The sequence below is a fragment of the Ochotona curzoniae genome, unplaced genomic scaffold (genome assembly GCF_017591425.1).
Source record: "Ochotona curzoniae isolate NIBS_2020 unplaced genomic scaffold, NIBS_Ocur_1.0 contig_3819, whole genome shotgun sequence".
Classification (NCBI taxonomy): Eukaryota; Metazoa; Chordata; class Mammalia; order Lagomorpha; family Ochotonidae; genus Ochotona; species Ochotona curzoniae.
Window position 1 is genome coordinate 20662823 of NW_024466004.1, and position 17643 is coordinate 20680465.

Here is a 17643-nt window from a genome sequence, read left to right on the forward strand (position 1 = left end):
CGTTTCTCACCTGGGTGACAATGACATGAGCATTAGCAGGGAGCTGGATTGGAAACAGAGCATCTGGCATTCACAGGATGCTCCCATATGAGATGCCAGGGCCGCAAGTATCATCACAGCCTGACGGAATACAATAGAAGCCCCTGTCACTTCACCTTTTCAATCAATCCATTTTTTAAAAAAGTGAATAATGATTACATAAAGAAGATATTCTTTCTCTAGAGGAAAAACCAGAACAAAATAATTATCATTTCATAGTTTATTAGCACTATATTTATAACACTTATTTGGGAAATACATATTCAGTTTGTAAAGATTACTTTTCAGAAACTGGCACTATGGCACAATGTTAAGCTGCTGGCTGCAATGCCAGCATCTCTTATAGGCACCAGCTGGAGTCCTGTTTGCTTCATTTCTGGTCCAGCTCTCTGATAATGCAATTGAGAAAGCAGTGAAAGATGGCCCAAGTGCTTGAGTGTTTGCCATACACATGGAAGGCCTGGAAGAAGTTCCTGGCTCCTGGATTCAGCCTAGCACATCTCTGGCTTTTGCAGACATGTGGGAAGTAAAACAGCAGGAAAATTCCTTTCTTTCTCTCTATAATGTTACATTTAAAATGAAAATCTCTCTCTTTAAAAAAATTACTTTCCATTCTTCTATCAAGTATGTGCAACCTGGAAGTCTGTAAACATTCTTGTATTGTTTTAGGGAATGAATTCCAATTTTATTGTCTGCACCTATAGACAAAGATATGTTCAAGGAAACTTTCTTGAAATAGTAATTTATTACAATAAAATCATTTATAGAGTCACCAATGTTTTTAAAAGAAAGATCATTAATCATTCCTGGATATTATAAACAAAATGACCATTCCATTACCTAATTGTATAGATTGTGGTTTTGAATGGTTTATCAAAATACTTAAATTCTCTAGGCCATGAATTGCTGCTCTGTTTCTATATACATAATCTTTAATTGTAATCCCTTTAACTGAATATAAATGATATTTCTCCTGTGGCAATGCTGAATGTCTTGAAACAGTAGCCCATTGTAGGACATTGTGACCCTAGAAGGTCAGGGAGCACAGGATTACAATTGATAGGATATTATTTGTATGAAAACAACTGAGTGTGTACCATTTGTGTAACTAAGTGGAAATCATTTTTATGACAACAGTTGAATGGACAGTATGTGAATGAGAACACTTGGTGAGATACACAAAACAAAAGAATTCCAAACAAGGGTATAGAAACAGTTGATAGATTTTGTTGACAAGCTCATTACCTCCTCCCTTATCCTATATGACCCTCAATGTATAAAGGCTGATGACACTACTAAACTTCGGCTTTTGACCATCAGTCAAAGTCCTCGTGTGTTATTATTGGCTCTGTGCACCAAGTCCATTGCTGCGGGACAGCGACAGCCCATTAATGTATATTCAAGGTATTTATCATGATCCTCATGAGTTTCAATAATGCAACAAACAGAAAACTGATGTACATAATGGGTACAAACAATGTATAATCTCCAATTGTCCACAAATGGACAAATAATAACCATTAAACAAAAGATAAGATGGAAACCTTTTTTACAAAGTATTAAAACTATCCATTACTATAACTGAAACTCAGAAAAATCACCCTAACAAATCAAGTTTTCCAGATTTTCTAACATTATCAAACTTGTATTCCTAAGAAACAATAGAAATTGATTTTTTAAAATGTGTTTAGCAGGCAGAGAGGACACAGACAATGATTGATGAGAGGAAGAGAGTCAGACAGAGGATGGTCTGTCAGGGATGGTGCTCTTATCTACCAAAGTGTGTACAATGATGGGAGGCAGGCTCAGGATGAAGCTCAGGAGGAACCGGAATCTGGGTCTCCCACCTGGGTACCAGGAACACCAGTACTCGAGCCAAACCTCCTTCCAATGATCTGCATTACCAGGAAGCTGGAGCCATGCACAAATCCTGATACATCACCAAGGAGCAGATGTCTTAACTCGGGATAATGCTCATTGTGGTATTGCAAGTGAGACTTCTGCCCACAGTGCCAGTATCATATATGTGCACCCACTTGGGTTCCGGCTGTTCCACCTCTGCTCTTGCTCTCTACTAATGCATCTGGGAAAACAAAGACGATTGGCCTAGGTGGTTGGGCCTCTGCATCCATGTGGGAGGCTTGGCAAAAGGCATTTTCAAACCTGCCCAGTATAAGCTGTTGCAGCCAACTGGGGAGTAACCAGAACATGGATCATCTCTGTCTCTTTCTCTTTGACTCTGTCTTTCCAAAGAAATAATAACTATGACGATAATAATGATGTCTTATTGTCTTAAAACAGAAGAACAAGACTTCATTTACGCATGTGTCCATTTGTCAGTACTTCTCAAACTTAATGCTATCATTTATTTACTAATTTGTTAATTTTTAAGTTTCTAAGAGGAAAATTTGATTTTTAACTCATGAATTACATTATGTTCTTTTCAGATAAAATTTTTCTGTATATCTATAGTTCAAAATTGTGCATCTCTAATTCAACCCGCATTTTTAAAGGACTGAATTTTAAAAAATCACCCAAATAACAATATCACACATGAAAATTAACAATATTTAAGTCAACTTTAACAAGTATTAAGTTAATATTGATTTATTCAACTATAATTCTCAGTATCATGATTAAAATTGCATGCATTTTCATTGATTCATATGCCTCCAAATGCTTTTAACTTCAATCGTCTTTATCTTTTCATTTTAATCACAAAATATACCAAGATATTTTGTTCTGGTGTGCCTTGTCACTAGTTTTATTATTTATTATTTGATTTCTTTCCATTTTCTGCATTTCTCATATATTTATTTAGCTTTCTGTCTGATTGCTTTGGATTCAGCACTGGTTAATTCAATCAGCTTGTAACTGACAATATTTCATCTATATTCAACATGTGCACGCCATTTTCTTACAATTTACTCTCTGAACAAAACGAAAAACTGTTTATAGAATACTAACACTGTATTATATATTATGATATACCAGAGCTGATTCAAAACAAAAGATGGGGCCTGGTATTATGGCTTAATGGCTAAATTCTTTGCAAGCCCTGGGATCCCATATGGGTGCCAGTCTGTGCCTCAGCTGCTACACTTCCTATCCACCTATCTGCTTGTATCTTGAAAGCAGTACAAATTGGCCCAGGGCCTTGGGACTCTGCACCCACATGGGAGACTGGGAAGAGGCTCCTAACTCCTGGTTCCTGCTTATCTCCACTCTGGCCACTGTGGCCACTTTGGGAGTGAACCAGCAAACAGAAAATTTTTCTCTGTATCTCCTACTCTTTGTAAATCCGCCCTTCCAATAAAAATACATGAATCTTTAAAAAATACCCTTAACTTAAATTCAAATATGATTCTCTTTTATATATTGGAATTGCGTTTCCATACATTTGGTTTCCATACATCTTTGTGGCAATAGTCCTATAATCAATTCATGTATACTGCAGTTGTAGATCTAATAAGGAAATCTTAATACATGATCCAAGATTTTAGTAAGTAGATTTTGCAGGTGGAACTGTTTGCTTCTATTATGAAACTTAAAATATTAAATATGCTTAAATTTACATACAAGCATACAAATTGTCTTGCTTTTGAACATTAACAACCATGTAAGGCTGGTTCTGGAGATGTACAAACTTAACTGATCTCTAAATTTCTGATAAGAAGTTTCAAATTCAGAGTGTCCTTTTCTTTTTTATCATTCTTTTTTATATTAATTATAGAATTATATACATACCTCCTCCAATTTGATATATGTTAATAGTGTAAGTCAGGGACCAGCGCTGTAGCCTAGATACTGAGGTCCTGGCCTTCATTTCATATCCTGGCTGCCCGGCTTCCCATGCAGCTCCCAGCTTGTGACCTGGGAAAGCAGCAGAGGATGGCCCAAAGCCTTGGGACCCTGCATCCACATGGGAAACCTGGAAGATACTCCTGGCCCCTGGCTTTGGATCAGCTCAGCTCCAGCTACTGCGGCCACTTGGGGAGCGACTCAGGGGATGGAAGATCTTTCTGTCTGTCCTTCCTTCTGTAAATCTGACTTTTGATTAAAAATAAATTTTTAAAAAAGTGTAACTCATTAAACCTATCCCATTTGGCCTCATTAGAAAATTATTGAGAAAGAAATCTTAGTAATAACATTTCTTTTAATTCTTACCTGTTTCTATTTGGATTGTTTATCAATAAAAGTTACTGTGTCTGAATAATAAAAAAGTTCACATTATATTTCCTTAAAGATCCTAAGTTATGGGGTTATAGCTCACAAGAATCTGTGCTGGATAAACTTTAAAATGTTAGTGGAAACTGCATATGATTTTCCATCTGCTGATTCCCTCAAAATGGCTACAGCAGCCAGAGCTGAGCTGATCGAAAGCCAGGGGCCAGGAGCTTCCTTTGGGTTTCCCATGCAAGATGCAGGATTCCAAGGCTTTGGGAGAGCCTCTACTGCTTTTCCAGATGACATGCAGAGAGCAAAATGGGAAGTAGAGTAGGGGAACACAAACCAGCACGCATATGGGATCCCAGTGTTTGCAAGGGAAAGATAGCCAATTGAGCATCAGGACGGATCCCTATTGATTATTCCAAAATATTTATCTCCATATGTAAAAAAACTCCCACCACCTGCATTATTTTTCCTGTCTACATGTACTGTTTAGTCTATTTTTTCAAGATGTATTTATTATTATTATTATTACTTTGGAAAAGCAGCTACACAAAGAAAAGGAGAGACAGAGGGAAAGATCATCACTCCCCAAGTGGCTGCAATGGCCAAACTGAGCCCACCCAAACCCTACTATTTTGTTTTTTAACCAGAATATATCAATCACCTCTAGGTCAGTTTTCCTATGCAAGTAGCCTGAAATTTGGATAGTTCAAGATTTTGCTCAAAATATCTTTTGTTCTAGGAGGATTTTATTCTATCATAATTTTTAATTTTTTCCTTATTTTAATTTCCTTTTCACTCCGATAACCTTTTTTTTATTTATGTTGTATCTATTCTTTGATTTCCACATACTTCATTGAAGTGTAAGAAATCACTACTTATTTTGAAAATAAGCATCCCATTAAATACTCTTTGTTTTCTACTACAATTTGCATGGCATAAGGCATCAAAGTTGTGTAGATTAGAGAGAGGCTGTTCAAAAGCATAATCATTATTGAACCAAAACAGAAAAATACATTCATTATTTTAGTGCCAACTAAATTCAATTATTAAAAATTAGGTAAGTAGAGATATATGAAGGAACATGTGATACTGTGATGCAATAACAAATAGATATTTGGTCTTCATTTTTGGAAGACCAATAATATCTGATTTAATTATCTAAGCATGTTTATCTTCAGTGACATATAATAGTGGAGGAGTTCACCTGAATTCAGCACCACTAGCAGAACAAAGAAGGAAAAAGATCAGATATCTAAGATAAGAAGCTAAAACACAAGTGGTCATGGAATATTAGCTGACTTCATAATAAATCCACCTCCAGGAGTTCCATAATAAATTAATTATATGACATATAAAACTCATAGATGATAATGGTATAGACAAAATCTAAATTTTGCTTACATTGTTTTTATAATATAAGTGATTGTGCACAAGCAGATATAAGCTCTGTTAGCAAATAAACTTTTTTCATAAGGAGATTTATTTCATTTATAGGAAAGGCAGAGTAAGAGAGAAACAGGGAGAGACAGAGAGATGTCTCACCCCAAAGGCTTGCAGCTGGTGAAGCCAGGAGCTTCTTCAGGGTCTCCCACAGGATGGCAGGGGCCATCCTTCCACCGGTTTCTCTGGCACATCATCAGGGAGCTTTGGTGGAAGTGGAGCAGCCAGGACTGGAACCAGTGCTCACACTAGGATACTGGTGCCATAGGTATTGCCTTTACTTGCTATGCCACAGTGCTGGCCCCATGATAAACTTGGGAGCTAGAGAAAAACCAATGCTATCATCTGAAATAAGTAGTTTCCCTTCCTGAAGGCTCTTCTGAGAAGTCACAGGTTGAAGAAGAAAAGAGAGAGCAGAACGTTTATTGCAGTCGCAAGAAATGTACTATTGTGATAGTACTGACACAGAGAAATTTGCCTTTATTTCAGACGTGAGGGAGGAAAAGAAACTTCTAAGTACTTCAGTGCGAAATACCAGGACAGGGAACCGACAGCATCTGTTCAGAATCTAATGCAATTCTTTGGTGAGTACCCTGTCAGAACAATATAATTTCTAAAGTACCGACCCTAGGGTGTACAGTTCTTCAGAGAAGGCTAAATTTTCCTCTTGGTTATAGAGCTTGAAAATGCCACCACTAATTACATGGAAATATTAGACACTTCATGAATCAGTTTGGTAGAACTATTTAAATTGATGCAGATGGTTTCATTTATTTAACAAATCTAGTCTCTCTGATTAGGGAATCACAATCTCCTGTTTACTTCTGAATTTTGGTATCTTCATTTAGGCTATGGCTGTAAAATTGTTCTCCTAAACTTTACTTTTAAGATGATCATTTGCAGCATGAAAACTGAATAGCTAAACTGGAGGCTTTCTTAGCATTAATAGATTTTACTCACGTAAGGAAAATCAGAGAGACTTATATAACAAGTGAATGAGTATAATCTTTTCCAAAAATATATATGATAATTTGATAGATATGTTAGCACAAAAGATAATGTAAATATCATGTGCTTTATATTTAAATTCTGTATTGTAAAAACCTGTTCCTGGAAAGATAAAAATGAAGCTTCATACTGATCATATTTTTTCCAAATTCAATCTAAATTATCAAAAGATGAATGTACAATGACAAAGTTCTAAGTGACATACAAGAGCAAACTTTAGGTAAACTAAACATATAGAAACATCTAAAGCATTATTTAAACTGAAAGAATGCAGAAATAAAACTGTTTGTTATGATAAACCAATTTATGAATTCAAGTAAAAGGCCCAAAGATAGTAACAGAAAGCAGGAAAATAATATTTGCTTGGGACTGAATGTGAAGGGAAGGCCCAAGGCAACTTTAAAGACATAAAATAGCATTGATCTTGACAGGATAAGGCAAATAAAATATATGTTTGAATACTTAAAAGTATGTTTATCTACCATATGACCTAACTATCCCACTTCTGGGGTTACCCAAACAAAATGAAATCAGCGTATGAAGGAACTACTTATATGCCTGTGTTTATTACAACACAGTTCACTGCAGCTGAGATATCAACTCTGAAGTCCAGCAATGAATGACTGGATGAAGAAAGTGTAGTGTAGATTCACTATGCAATATTATTTAGTCAATAAAAAAGAGGAAATATTGTCTTTCACAGCAACATGGATGTAACTGGAAACCATTATATTTAATGAAATAAGCAGTCTCAAAAGACAAATATCCCATGTTTTCCCTTATCTGTGATTACTAACAAAATGTAATCTACATGAGAGATGGACAGTTTGAGATTCGATGATTGTTTATGCCTTTGTACTCTCAAGGAATAGCTTTTATTTTCTACTTGCTCTGTGTGGAAATCTTTACCTAATACCATGTTAAGCCTGTGATTGTAAAGTGAAATCAAAGAAATAATGAAGAATGAAGATGGGCGGGCAAAAAGGATGGTGGAGTGGGAAGTATCAGCATGCTCTGAGATCTGTAATGTGAAATATGTGAAATTTGTTCCCTTTTATAAATAACTTATAAAAAGTGATAGATTTAATTGCATGTAAGTAATAACCATAATAAAGGTGATGCAAACATGTAATGGTAAGCCTTGGTCACGTTAATGGAAAATCAATGCTTAAAGGTAAAACCTTTACATTGAAGTGACATTTTTGCTTCACAATTTAAACAATGCTTTATGCAAATAAAATCAGTATACATTGAAATACACCCTGGTCACTTTTCTAACCTATAAAGTTGTAGATCAAGAAGTGATGGAACAGGAGACATAGCTCTCCAACAAAGACCATTGGAAACTATATCTTACGCATTTTGATTCTTTTTTTGTTTCATCTCTTCAAAACTCTTTCTCATTAAATTCTTCAATGACTCAGAGATCATTACAGTAGCATAATTTTCTTCAGTATGGTTCTTGATTTTATTTCTTCAGCAACACATTAGTTATTCAGTAGTATGTTATTTAATTTCATGGAACTGTTCATTTCTTTTTTCTTCCCATTATTGATTTTGTATTGTAGCTTTTCATTTAAGGGGATGTACAGTGACTGTGTAATGGAGACTATCATATCAAGATGTGAAGATATGATAGAGTATGCATCTCTAATACCAGACCAAAGATAGACTCCCAATGAACCTGTTTACCATATTTTGACAATATGAGGCTGGACTCTCTGCCATTGTCCATGCCCGCAATGATGGACATATGACTGTTTATGAAGAGCTATACTATAGTAATAATACAAGGGAACTCAGTGAAGGTGAAGGGGATTGGGGAGGGTGTAAGGGAAATCCCAGGGCCTATGGAACTGTATCATAAATTGTTTATGCTCCTGGATTAGTAGTGGTAGCTGTTGACTTAGTCTAGCTTCTTTTAAGTAAGTAAAATATAGGTAGTGCTGTGGATTGTGTAAATATTACACACAAGTTGAATAAAGTAAAGCAATAGGCATTTGGCCCAGGAAATACACTTCAAGTTGGAGTGCATGAGTAACTACCAGGTTCTTGGCTCCAGACTCCAGCTTCCTGTTGCCACAGTTTCAACAGTCAATGGCAATGGTTCCAGTGTTTGAATCCTTTCAATCCATGTGGGAGACCTGGTTTGGACTGTAGGTATCCAGTTATAGCTTTGTCCAGTTTGTCCCATTCTGATGGCCCCAGGCATTTTGGAATTGAACCTTATGATCATAGCTGTCTGTCTGTTAATACAGTAAACATTTAAATGCCCTAAAAACAAATCAGAGTTGTGAGTGCTTAAAATTGAAAAATGCTGATCTTTAAGAACTTAATTTTAAAATAGTTTTGAGGTACATTTACGAATGGAAGAAAATTAAGACTAAGAAATCATTCAATAAAATATCTGACGGTAGATACAAAGTACTTCAAAAAATACAATTGGAAGAGACAAAAAAGAGAAACCAACTCATATTTGAATTGCAAATATGAATTGAAAGCAGCAAATGTAGAATATTGTAATTTTAGAAATGTGAACAGGAAAATTTTTACATTCTTTAATCAGGAAATACAGTTTGTTTTGCTTGTTTTTATTTTTGTTTTACCTCACAGCAATGCTAGAGTTTCAGATAGCAGCAAGTAGACCTATAATCTTAAGAGAATTGCAAGAGAAATACTGGCAGAGCAGAACACGGTTCATATTCAAACTCTGAACTAAAAGAAATGTAATGTACTTTCAAGTTTAAAAAAAATATTAAGGTTGCAAAAAAAAAAAAAAAACCAACAACAACAACCAGAAAATAAACTTCCTTGCCAGAAAACACTTTAAAAATGAAATTCTCATAATGAATCTTAGTGATTTTTGATATTTAGATATTAAGGGGAAAGCTATAAATGTCTGTCACTTAGTCATTTGATAGACCTGCTCCTGCAACTAGCTGAAGTGTCAAACCTTGACAGCTCAGGGACACTGTTCATTCAAAGTGTCTTGGGACTGGCATTCCTGCAAGGATACACCACAATTTCCTGCTGTGAAAAGTCATGTGATGCAGTCAATGTTTCTGACAGCAAAACACATAAATTTTCATTTTTATCCTGGGTATTTCACTTTGCTCATTCTATATTTCATTCTTGGTACACCCATATACACGGAAAACAGATATGACCTCAACAACGCTGCCACCCAGTGAACTGAGAAATGCCTATCTTTTTTTTTTGTTTTTTTTGGAGGGGGGTTTTGTTTTTAATTTTCCTTCAAATTTGTGTAGCATATTTATTCCCAGAAAGCAGAGTTGTCATTTTTTTTTAAACAAAAAACTTCAAAGACTCAAACTCTACTCAACTAAGCAACAATTTAGATATTTATGGCTGATAAAACTGGAATATTGTTTAAATTTTTATTGGCTTATGAAAGTTAAAAACTAATAAGGAGTAGAAAAATAGTAAGTCAAGTAAACATCATGGCAACTAATGATACTCAGCAGAAATTAGTGTTGATGATGCACTAGAGATAAACACAGGGTTTTTCTTTTCAGCATCCCCATACTGGACCAATTACCTTCCTAACTGTAGCTCCAAATCCCCTAAACTGTACTATAGCAAGCTGCCTAAATTTCTCTTCAAAGAACACGGCTCACATTGGGGTCAAACTTCAACTCTTTAAAACAAACTTAAATTAAAGGCATGTTTTTAAAGTACACAGATAACAATAACCAGCTTATTACTGAAAGCATTCTTGAAAGAGTACCATAATTAATATTTAAAATTTCAGTTAACTATCCCTACTTGGTTCAATATAAAAATCACCCACAAAAACTAAACATATGTTATTATTTTACAATGAGCAAAATAAAATTATTTAATTTTCTTTCTAAGAGTTAATTCTCCCATTAGAGTTCTGATATGTGCATTGGGGTTATTGCTTCAGTTTTTGGGTTTGTGGGGAAAGCAATGATGTTGCTCAATATAAAAATAGAGAAAATCTTTTTTTTAAAGATTTATTTATTTATTGGAAAATCAGATATACAGAGAGGAGGAGAGACAGAGAGTAAGATCTTCCATTCAATGATTCACTCCCCAAGTGAGTGCAACGGCCAATGCAATGCCAACCCGAAGCCAGGAGCCAGGAACTTCTTCCAGGCCTCCCACATGGGGGTGCAGGGTCCCAAAGCTTTGGGCCATCCTCCACTGCTTTCCCAGGCCACAAACAGGGAACTAGATGGGAAGTGGAGCTGCCGGGATTAGAACCGGCGCCCGTATGGGATCTTGGCGTGTTCAAGGATAGGACATTGGCTGCTAGGCCACGCTGCCGGGCCTGAGAAAATCTTAATATGAAATTAAGAACTTAATTTCTTAAGTGTAATTTTGCACTTATACATATTCTAGATATGCTCATAGATAGAGGGCTAGATATTAACTATCAATGTTACTACATAACACATATGTACTTTATGTCTATTTATATCTATACAAAAAGCACCAAAGACATATGACACCTTAAAAAGTTCACAAAAAAATAAAATTAAAAAGTGTTCTGTTAGTGTTCTGTTACAAAATCATTTTGAAATCCAAGTAGTTATTTTTCCCCATAATACCCATTCTTCACTTTGTGATGTACTCATAGTGAATACTGCTAAAATATTAATACTAGTAACAAATGATTCTCTTAGCTGAACTGCTTAAGAATTTTGGGGTGGGGATCTTTTTTTTTTTTGATAAAGCAAATTAGTACAAATCATTTTAGCGCCTTTTGAGCAGTCCTGATAGTCTAGGCATTGCAGAAAGCTGATTCTGTATTTAAAACTCATCTTTATAAAAGACAGGCAAGAAATGACTAATGAAGTAACAGTCATTTTGCACACTCAGTACAAAAATGCCATATGGACACTGACAAATACACAATCTGTCTTGGTCAAAAGAAGGAACTAAGAAAGGAAATGGTTCCAATCTTGTGCTGCAGTTGATTTGCCCTCTGGGATCCATCTAGAATCTTTGATAAAATGCTGAAGCACTTGCTTTGTCAAGCTGTAATAAAATTAAGAAGCCTTACAGAGAAATTGGAACTACCTGCCCAATTAACCTTGGGACTCGTGACATTAAGCCAGACATTCAGAAGTAGAAAGCTCTTAAACCAACTTTATGACTAGCCTGATACTTTCTAACTAGGAAATTTCCTTTTCTGGCATGATTAAATGTCTGTACTAGAAAGAAACCTTTGAAATGCTTCCCCTGGATATCTTTTCCAATCATGGAAATTTGAATTGAATCTTTGACACATACTAAACCATTTGACAGGAGAGTTAAATTAAACATAAGTTGCAAGTAAAAATGAAAGAAAAATATATAGCCAACCTCCTCCCCTTTTCCTTTATCCTCTACTTCAGAAACTGTCAGTCTGAAGTGGCTGTCACTAAACTAACTGCAGAAATGCAAAAAGAGAAGAAATCTAACAGAGAGCTATCTTTTAAAGTTGCGATAAAGTCACTATCAATTGTTGCATAACCAACCACTCCAAACACAGGATCCAAAAACAAGCGCTGCTTTGTTAGGATTATCAAGAACATGGATTCTATGAGCCAGAAATTCACACACAGTACAATGTGTATAGCTTGCATCTGACTGCAGGGGTGGCACACCAGCAGAAGACTTTTGTAACTGGTCATGTCTCAAATGGCTAGATAATCTGTAGACTTCTTCCCTTACGATGTGACGTCTCTTCTGTGACCACTCAAAGGCTAGAGTGCATCTGTAGCTGGCTTACCTACGTGTTTTTGGATATCTACATGGGAGGTGGTCTCAGGATCTTCAGAATCTTTGATTTCTGAAAGCCATTGTTCCTGCAAATGAGGAATGTGCACAGCCTCTCCCAGAAATCATAAATCTGTACCCTGCCTTCCATTAGTTACAAACAAGGAACTGAAACTATATAGATTCAAAGGGCAGAAAGAATCAAAACCTACCCATGTGTTTCTAAAAGAAATGGTCAAATTTTGCAACCCATTAAAACTGCCACGGATTGAAGAATTTAAAATACCCAAAGGTACATCTGGCCCCTTTCTATATTGGTTATGCTGCTCTCAGATTTTATTGTAATATTTTGTGATGTATACTAAAGCTCATGAAAAAAGTATCTCCCTCCCTCAGGGATTCAGAAAACTGCACTATTATTATGGTTTACATAATATGACACATCTAAAAAGTCCTTTATTTTTTTTTCCTCACACCTCTTTAAAGGAGTTTTCTAAGTTAATGTTTTTTTTAAGGTGTATTTATTTCAAAGGCAAAGTTACACAGACAGAAAAGACAGAGGGAGAGAACTTTCATCTGCTGCTATGCTTCCTAAGTTGCCATAATGGCTGGGGCTATGCCAGGCCAAAGTCAAAAGCCCAGAGCTTCTTCCAGGACATGGGTGCAGTGGTCTAAGCACTTGGGCCATACTCAGTTTATTTCCCAGGTCATTAGCAGGGAGCTGGATCAGTAGTGAAGCAATCGGTACTTGAACCAACACCCATATTGGATGCTGACACTATAGGTAATAGCTTAACCTGATATGCCACAGGGCAGGTTCAAAAAAAAAATCAAGGTAAGAGAAACCTTACTTCTATAATTTCTTTTACTCTTTTTGGAAAAATTGTATATTCCAACTAAGAAATGATGGGTTGGGGCAGGTTAAACTTCTACCTGCATCACAATTCCAATTAGGTACCAGTTTGAGTCATGGCTACTCTACTTCTGATTCAGCTCCCTGCTAAAGGTCTGGGAAAGCAGCAGATCATGGTCCAAATACTTGGGCCTCTGCATACATGTGTGAGATTAGGAAGGAGCTCTTGGCTCCTGGCTCCAAACTCATCCAGCTTCAGCCATTGCAACCATTTGGGGAGTGAACCAGTGGATGGAAGATCTCTCTGTCTCTTCTCTTCTCTCTGTAACTCTTCCTTTCAAAAACAAACCGAAACAAAACAAATCTTTAAAAAGGAAATGACAAATAAGACTGCAATAAAAGTGAATATGCTAGTAGCATTATCATCCAAACCCACAAAGTTAGGTGTAACAGTTAAGATATCAGTTGGGATGCTAGTCCATATTCCATATCATAGAGGCTTATTACAAATCCTAGTTCTATACCCAAATCCAACTTCCTGCTAATTCCCACCCTAGCGGGAAATAGGCAAGGGTTCAAACAGCTGGGCCTCTGCTACTTGAACTGTGTTTCAGATTCCTGAATTTGGTCTGGCTCAGTTCTGTGCATAGCAGGCATTTGGGGACTGAACAAACAGTTGGGCAACACACATATTCATTAATTCAATCATTAACATTCTCTATCTCATAAAATAAGAAAATTTTAAATCTATGTATAAATCATGATTTATGATGATGACATTAGGTTTCTGCGAATTTTCAAATAGAAGGTCTTAAAGTGAAATGTTATCTGGTTCTAGATAAAATTAGGCCATAGAAAATTATTGGCTCATGGTAACGTATCTTTCATTCATGACACATGAGACTTTTCTGCCTCACGTTCTGTCATCGACGCTTATGAAGACATTAGACACTGAATTGACTGTTTTTTTCATGATAGGTTAATTAACACAGTATTGTAGATGGTAACTCCCCAATTCATAAGAAGAATGAAGATTCAAAAAGAAAAATTTCATCACCAAGGTATGCTGATACATTCTTTAGTTATGTCTTTAACTTATGGTACATTCCTTGATCTTCACAAATTCATATGATACTTGAGAGAATTATTCTTATTCCTTGTTTTTGATTGGAGTTAACATGAACAAAGCATCTTTTCTTAGTGAAGGGAAAGCAAAAAACCAAAAAAATATATGAACATTCTACTGCACACTGTGTAAGAAGCACAGTTCACACCAGAATGTGTAGGTTCTTGATTTTGAGGGATTACCAATTGCTTTGGTCTTCAGGTTATTAAATGATTGAAACAGTGGTCAGTGTAACCAATGACATCCTGACTGACAAGCACAGCGCATGCCTTTCCCTTCAGGATTTGAGCAACTACTGGGCTGTTTGATGTCAGCCCGAGCCCAGCAGCCTGATACACACACCACATTGCCCAGCAGGCAGCCACATCTCTTTGAAGATTTTTAGTTGATTCTGTTGTTGATAAAAATTGATCTTGCCATGAAATCAGATGGATTTACTCAAGTAGCCATCACCAAATAAAGAAAATATATTTTAATATAGAAACTGCACAAGTTATTTGCACATCAAAGACAGAAGAGCCTGCCTTGAGAGTTAATACATATTTTCAAATAAAACTCCACTAAACAGTACTTTACATTAAAAATTTTAAGTAATATTAAAACTTCTAATAAGCGATGTTATAAATTTTACATATAAAATTATACGTATTAGTGGGGTACCATGTTACCTTTACTATCTTTATAAACCAGCATTTTACATTTCACATACAATCCCAGCGTGCCTTAAGATCATTTTTGATAAATTTCAACCAACCTCACTATCAGACAAGCCAAAATCTCTTCTATTCCAAAGGAATCAATTTGCTACATGACCATTTTTTATTTTTACCTAAAAGCAACTAATAAGAATGATAAAAATGTGGTTGCATGTAGTCCTGTTTCTTCACCCTTGTCTGGATGTGTTCAGCCACTGTCATATTTTTCCCTAACCTGTTTTTGCAGAGATACTATCTTTGTTCTTGGGTTTTCAAAGTCAAGCCTGTAGAACCAGTACTTACACTGTTCTCACTCACAATCTCTATCAACACCACTGAAAATAGCAACACGCTATTTGAAGCTCTAAGTAAGTTATCCAGAATATTGTTCCAAGCAACTGCTAGTGAAGCCAGCAGCTGCATGGTTATTTGGAACCAGCTGGTATTATGGTACCTACCATATGTTACAGAAAGAAGTTAAATTTTAAAGAAATTTTAGAACTACCAGCTAATTTCCTGAGCTGTTTTGAAATATTGTAAATACACTGTAATTTTGCTTTCAACATTTTTGTTAGTATGCCTTTTATTCTTACACATTAAAATTGAGCTTCTGCTCAAACATTCCTGGAATATTTTCACATAACCACCAAAATCAAATAAAAACATTCAACATGCTGACCAAATCTATTTTGTATAAAATGTAGTAAATTTACGGTTATATGGTCATATTTCAGCTTTATATTTTTCTCTCTGTAGTCAAATAAGTGTTAATATACAAAAACAAAATTAAATGAGGTTGTCATTTTATGTAACAATTAAGATAAATAATCAAATACCTTTTCACCTTTATTAAAGAAATTACTATGGAGGTCAACATACTTGATTAAATTATAGACCTGTAAAGGCTTTAGTCACCTCCAATATTCTAAAACAGCTTAATAATGAATCTACATGAGAACATAGCAGGTATAGGATATGCTTTTTTATTATTAAGATATAGTTTATCGTATAGTCAAGAGTTAGACACATGGTAATGGACTCTATATCAACAGTGCCCATCTTCTTAGATAAAAGAATATACATACCTAGTTGTGCCTATTGATAAAACTTGAGGCTTTCAACCTACTGTCTAAATAACATATGAAATCACTCTCTAAAGTGTCCAATCAGTGCATTTGCTTGCAATAACAAAAAACCTCATCATTTGTTATTATAAACCAGAACTGTTAATGATACATAGTATTTCAATAAGCACTTGTTCAATTAATGCATATACATGCAAACATGCTTTCATCAGCAGAAGAATTTTGTTTATTACAAGAAAAGATAACCATAATCAGGTAAAAGTGCAAAGTGCTCAGGTCATATTATCTAGAGATAAGCTGCAGTAAAAATAATCAGGAATCTATTAAGTTTTTATGAGTCCTAAGTGTTTCCTAAGTTAAGCTTTTTCATGTACATGTCTATGGTTTTATTTTCACTACTTCAGAGATAAAGGCCTTCTTTATCTGAAAAAAGTTACCATAATTTGACACACATAATAATTATTAAATATTCACTTTATTGTGTGAAGAGTGATTAAAAACACTCACAGCATAGTTAAATATGATGGATCACTCAAAATAAAGTAAGAAATAGGATTTTTTTAAGTAATAGTTAATATCAGGAAATTAAACCTAATGGAAGCTTAATTGAACCAAATCAGTTTTGCATTGGATATTGAAATAACCCTAATACCTAACATATTCATAGAGCAAAAGAGACCCAATTTGAATTTTTATGGATAAAAAAATGTCTAAATATATGAAAATGAAGAATTTTAAAAGATATAGAAAGACTACATATAGGTTCTGAGTTTACAAAGCTGCCTGGGACAATTCTTCAGCTTGTGAAAGCATACAGTGTAATTCACTAAGTCAGTAAAAAATGCTAAGTACTAAAACATGAGTTAGGCTATTGTAGGAGTTCAGTAAAATCCCACCGTGTGTGTGTGTGGCAGGGTGTGCATCCTTCTTAACTATGTAAATATCAAAAATAAAACTTAGTATTAAAAATCCCACTGGGAAGAATATGCCATACTATACACACACACTTATTATATACATATACACAATGTATATGAAAGCACACAATAAGAAACCTATCATGAGACAATTAGGGAACATATAAAAAAACCATACTGAATACTATATGTACTTACAGAATATTACATGTCAATCATAGCTCAAGTATAAAGAAAAACAAAACCTATGATAGTGGAGGTCAAAAGCTTATTGCCTAACTAGATGCTCTTAAACACTTACAATGGAGTTGGAGAAACCATATCAGAAGGACTGGAAGCAGAGACACTTGGTAAATTATACACATTACAGATCAACTGAAAAATACCCAGAAGAAAAGATCAGTAAAAATTACTTTTGCAATGTGTAGTATTGACTACTGAGTAACTCTAAAGAAGCATATATACAAAGTGTCTAACTTCTTATGGTAAAGAAACAATGTTTCCTGCATGATATGCCCTTAAACAGACTGGTGGAAAATCTTATTAACAGAAGACA

General features: G+C 35.2%; 1 protein-coding gene across 2 annotated transcripts in view; it reads right to left on the reverse strand.

Moving 5' to 3' along the window:
* The window catches only part of KHDRBS2 (KH RNA binding domain containing, signal transduction associated 2), a 449395-nt gene that overhangs the window by 268477 nt on the left and 163275 nt on the right, over positions 1–17643 (reverse strand). The window lies entirely within an intron of this gene.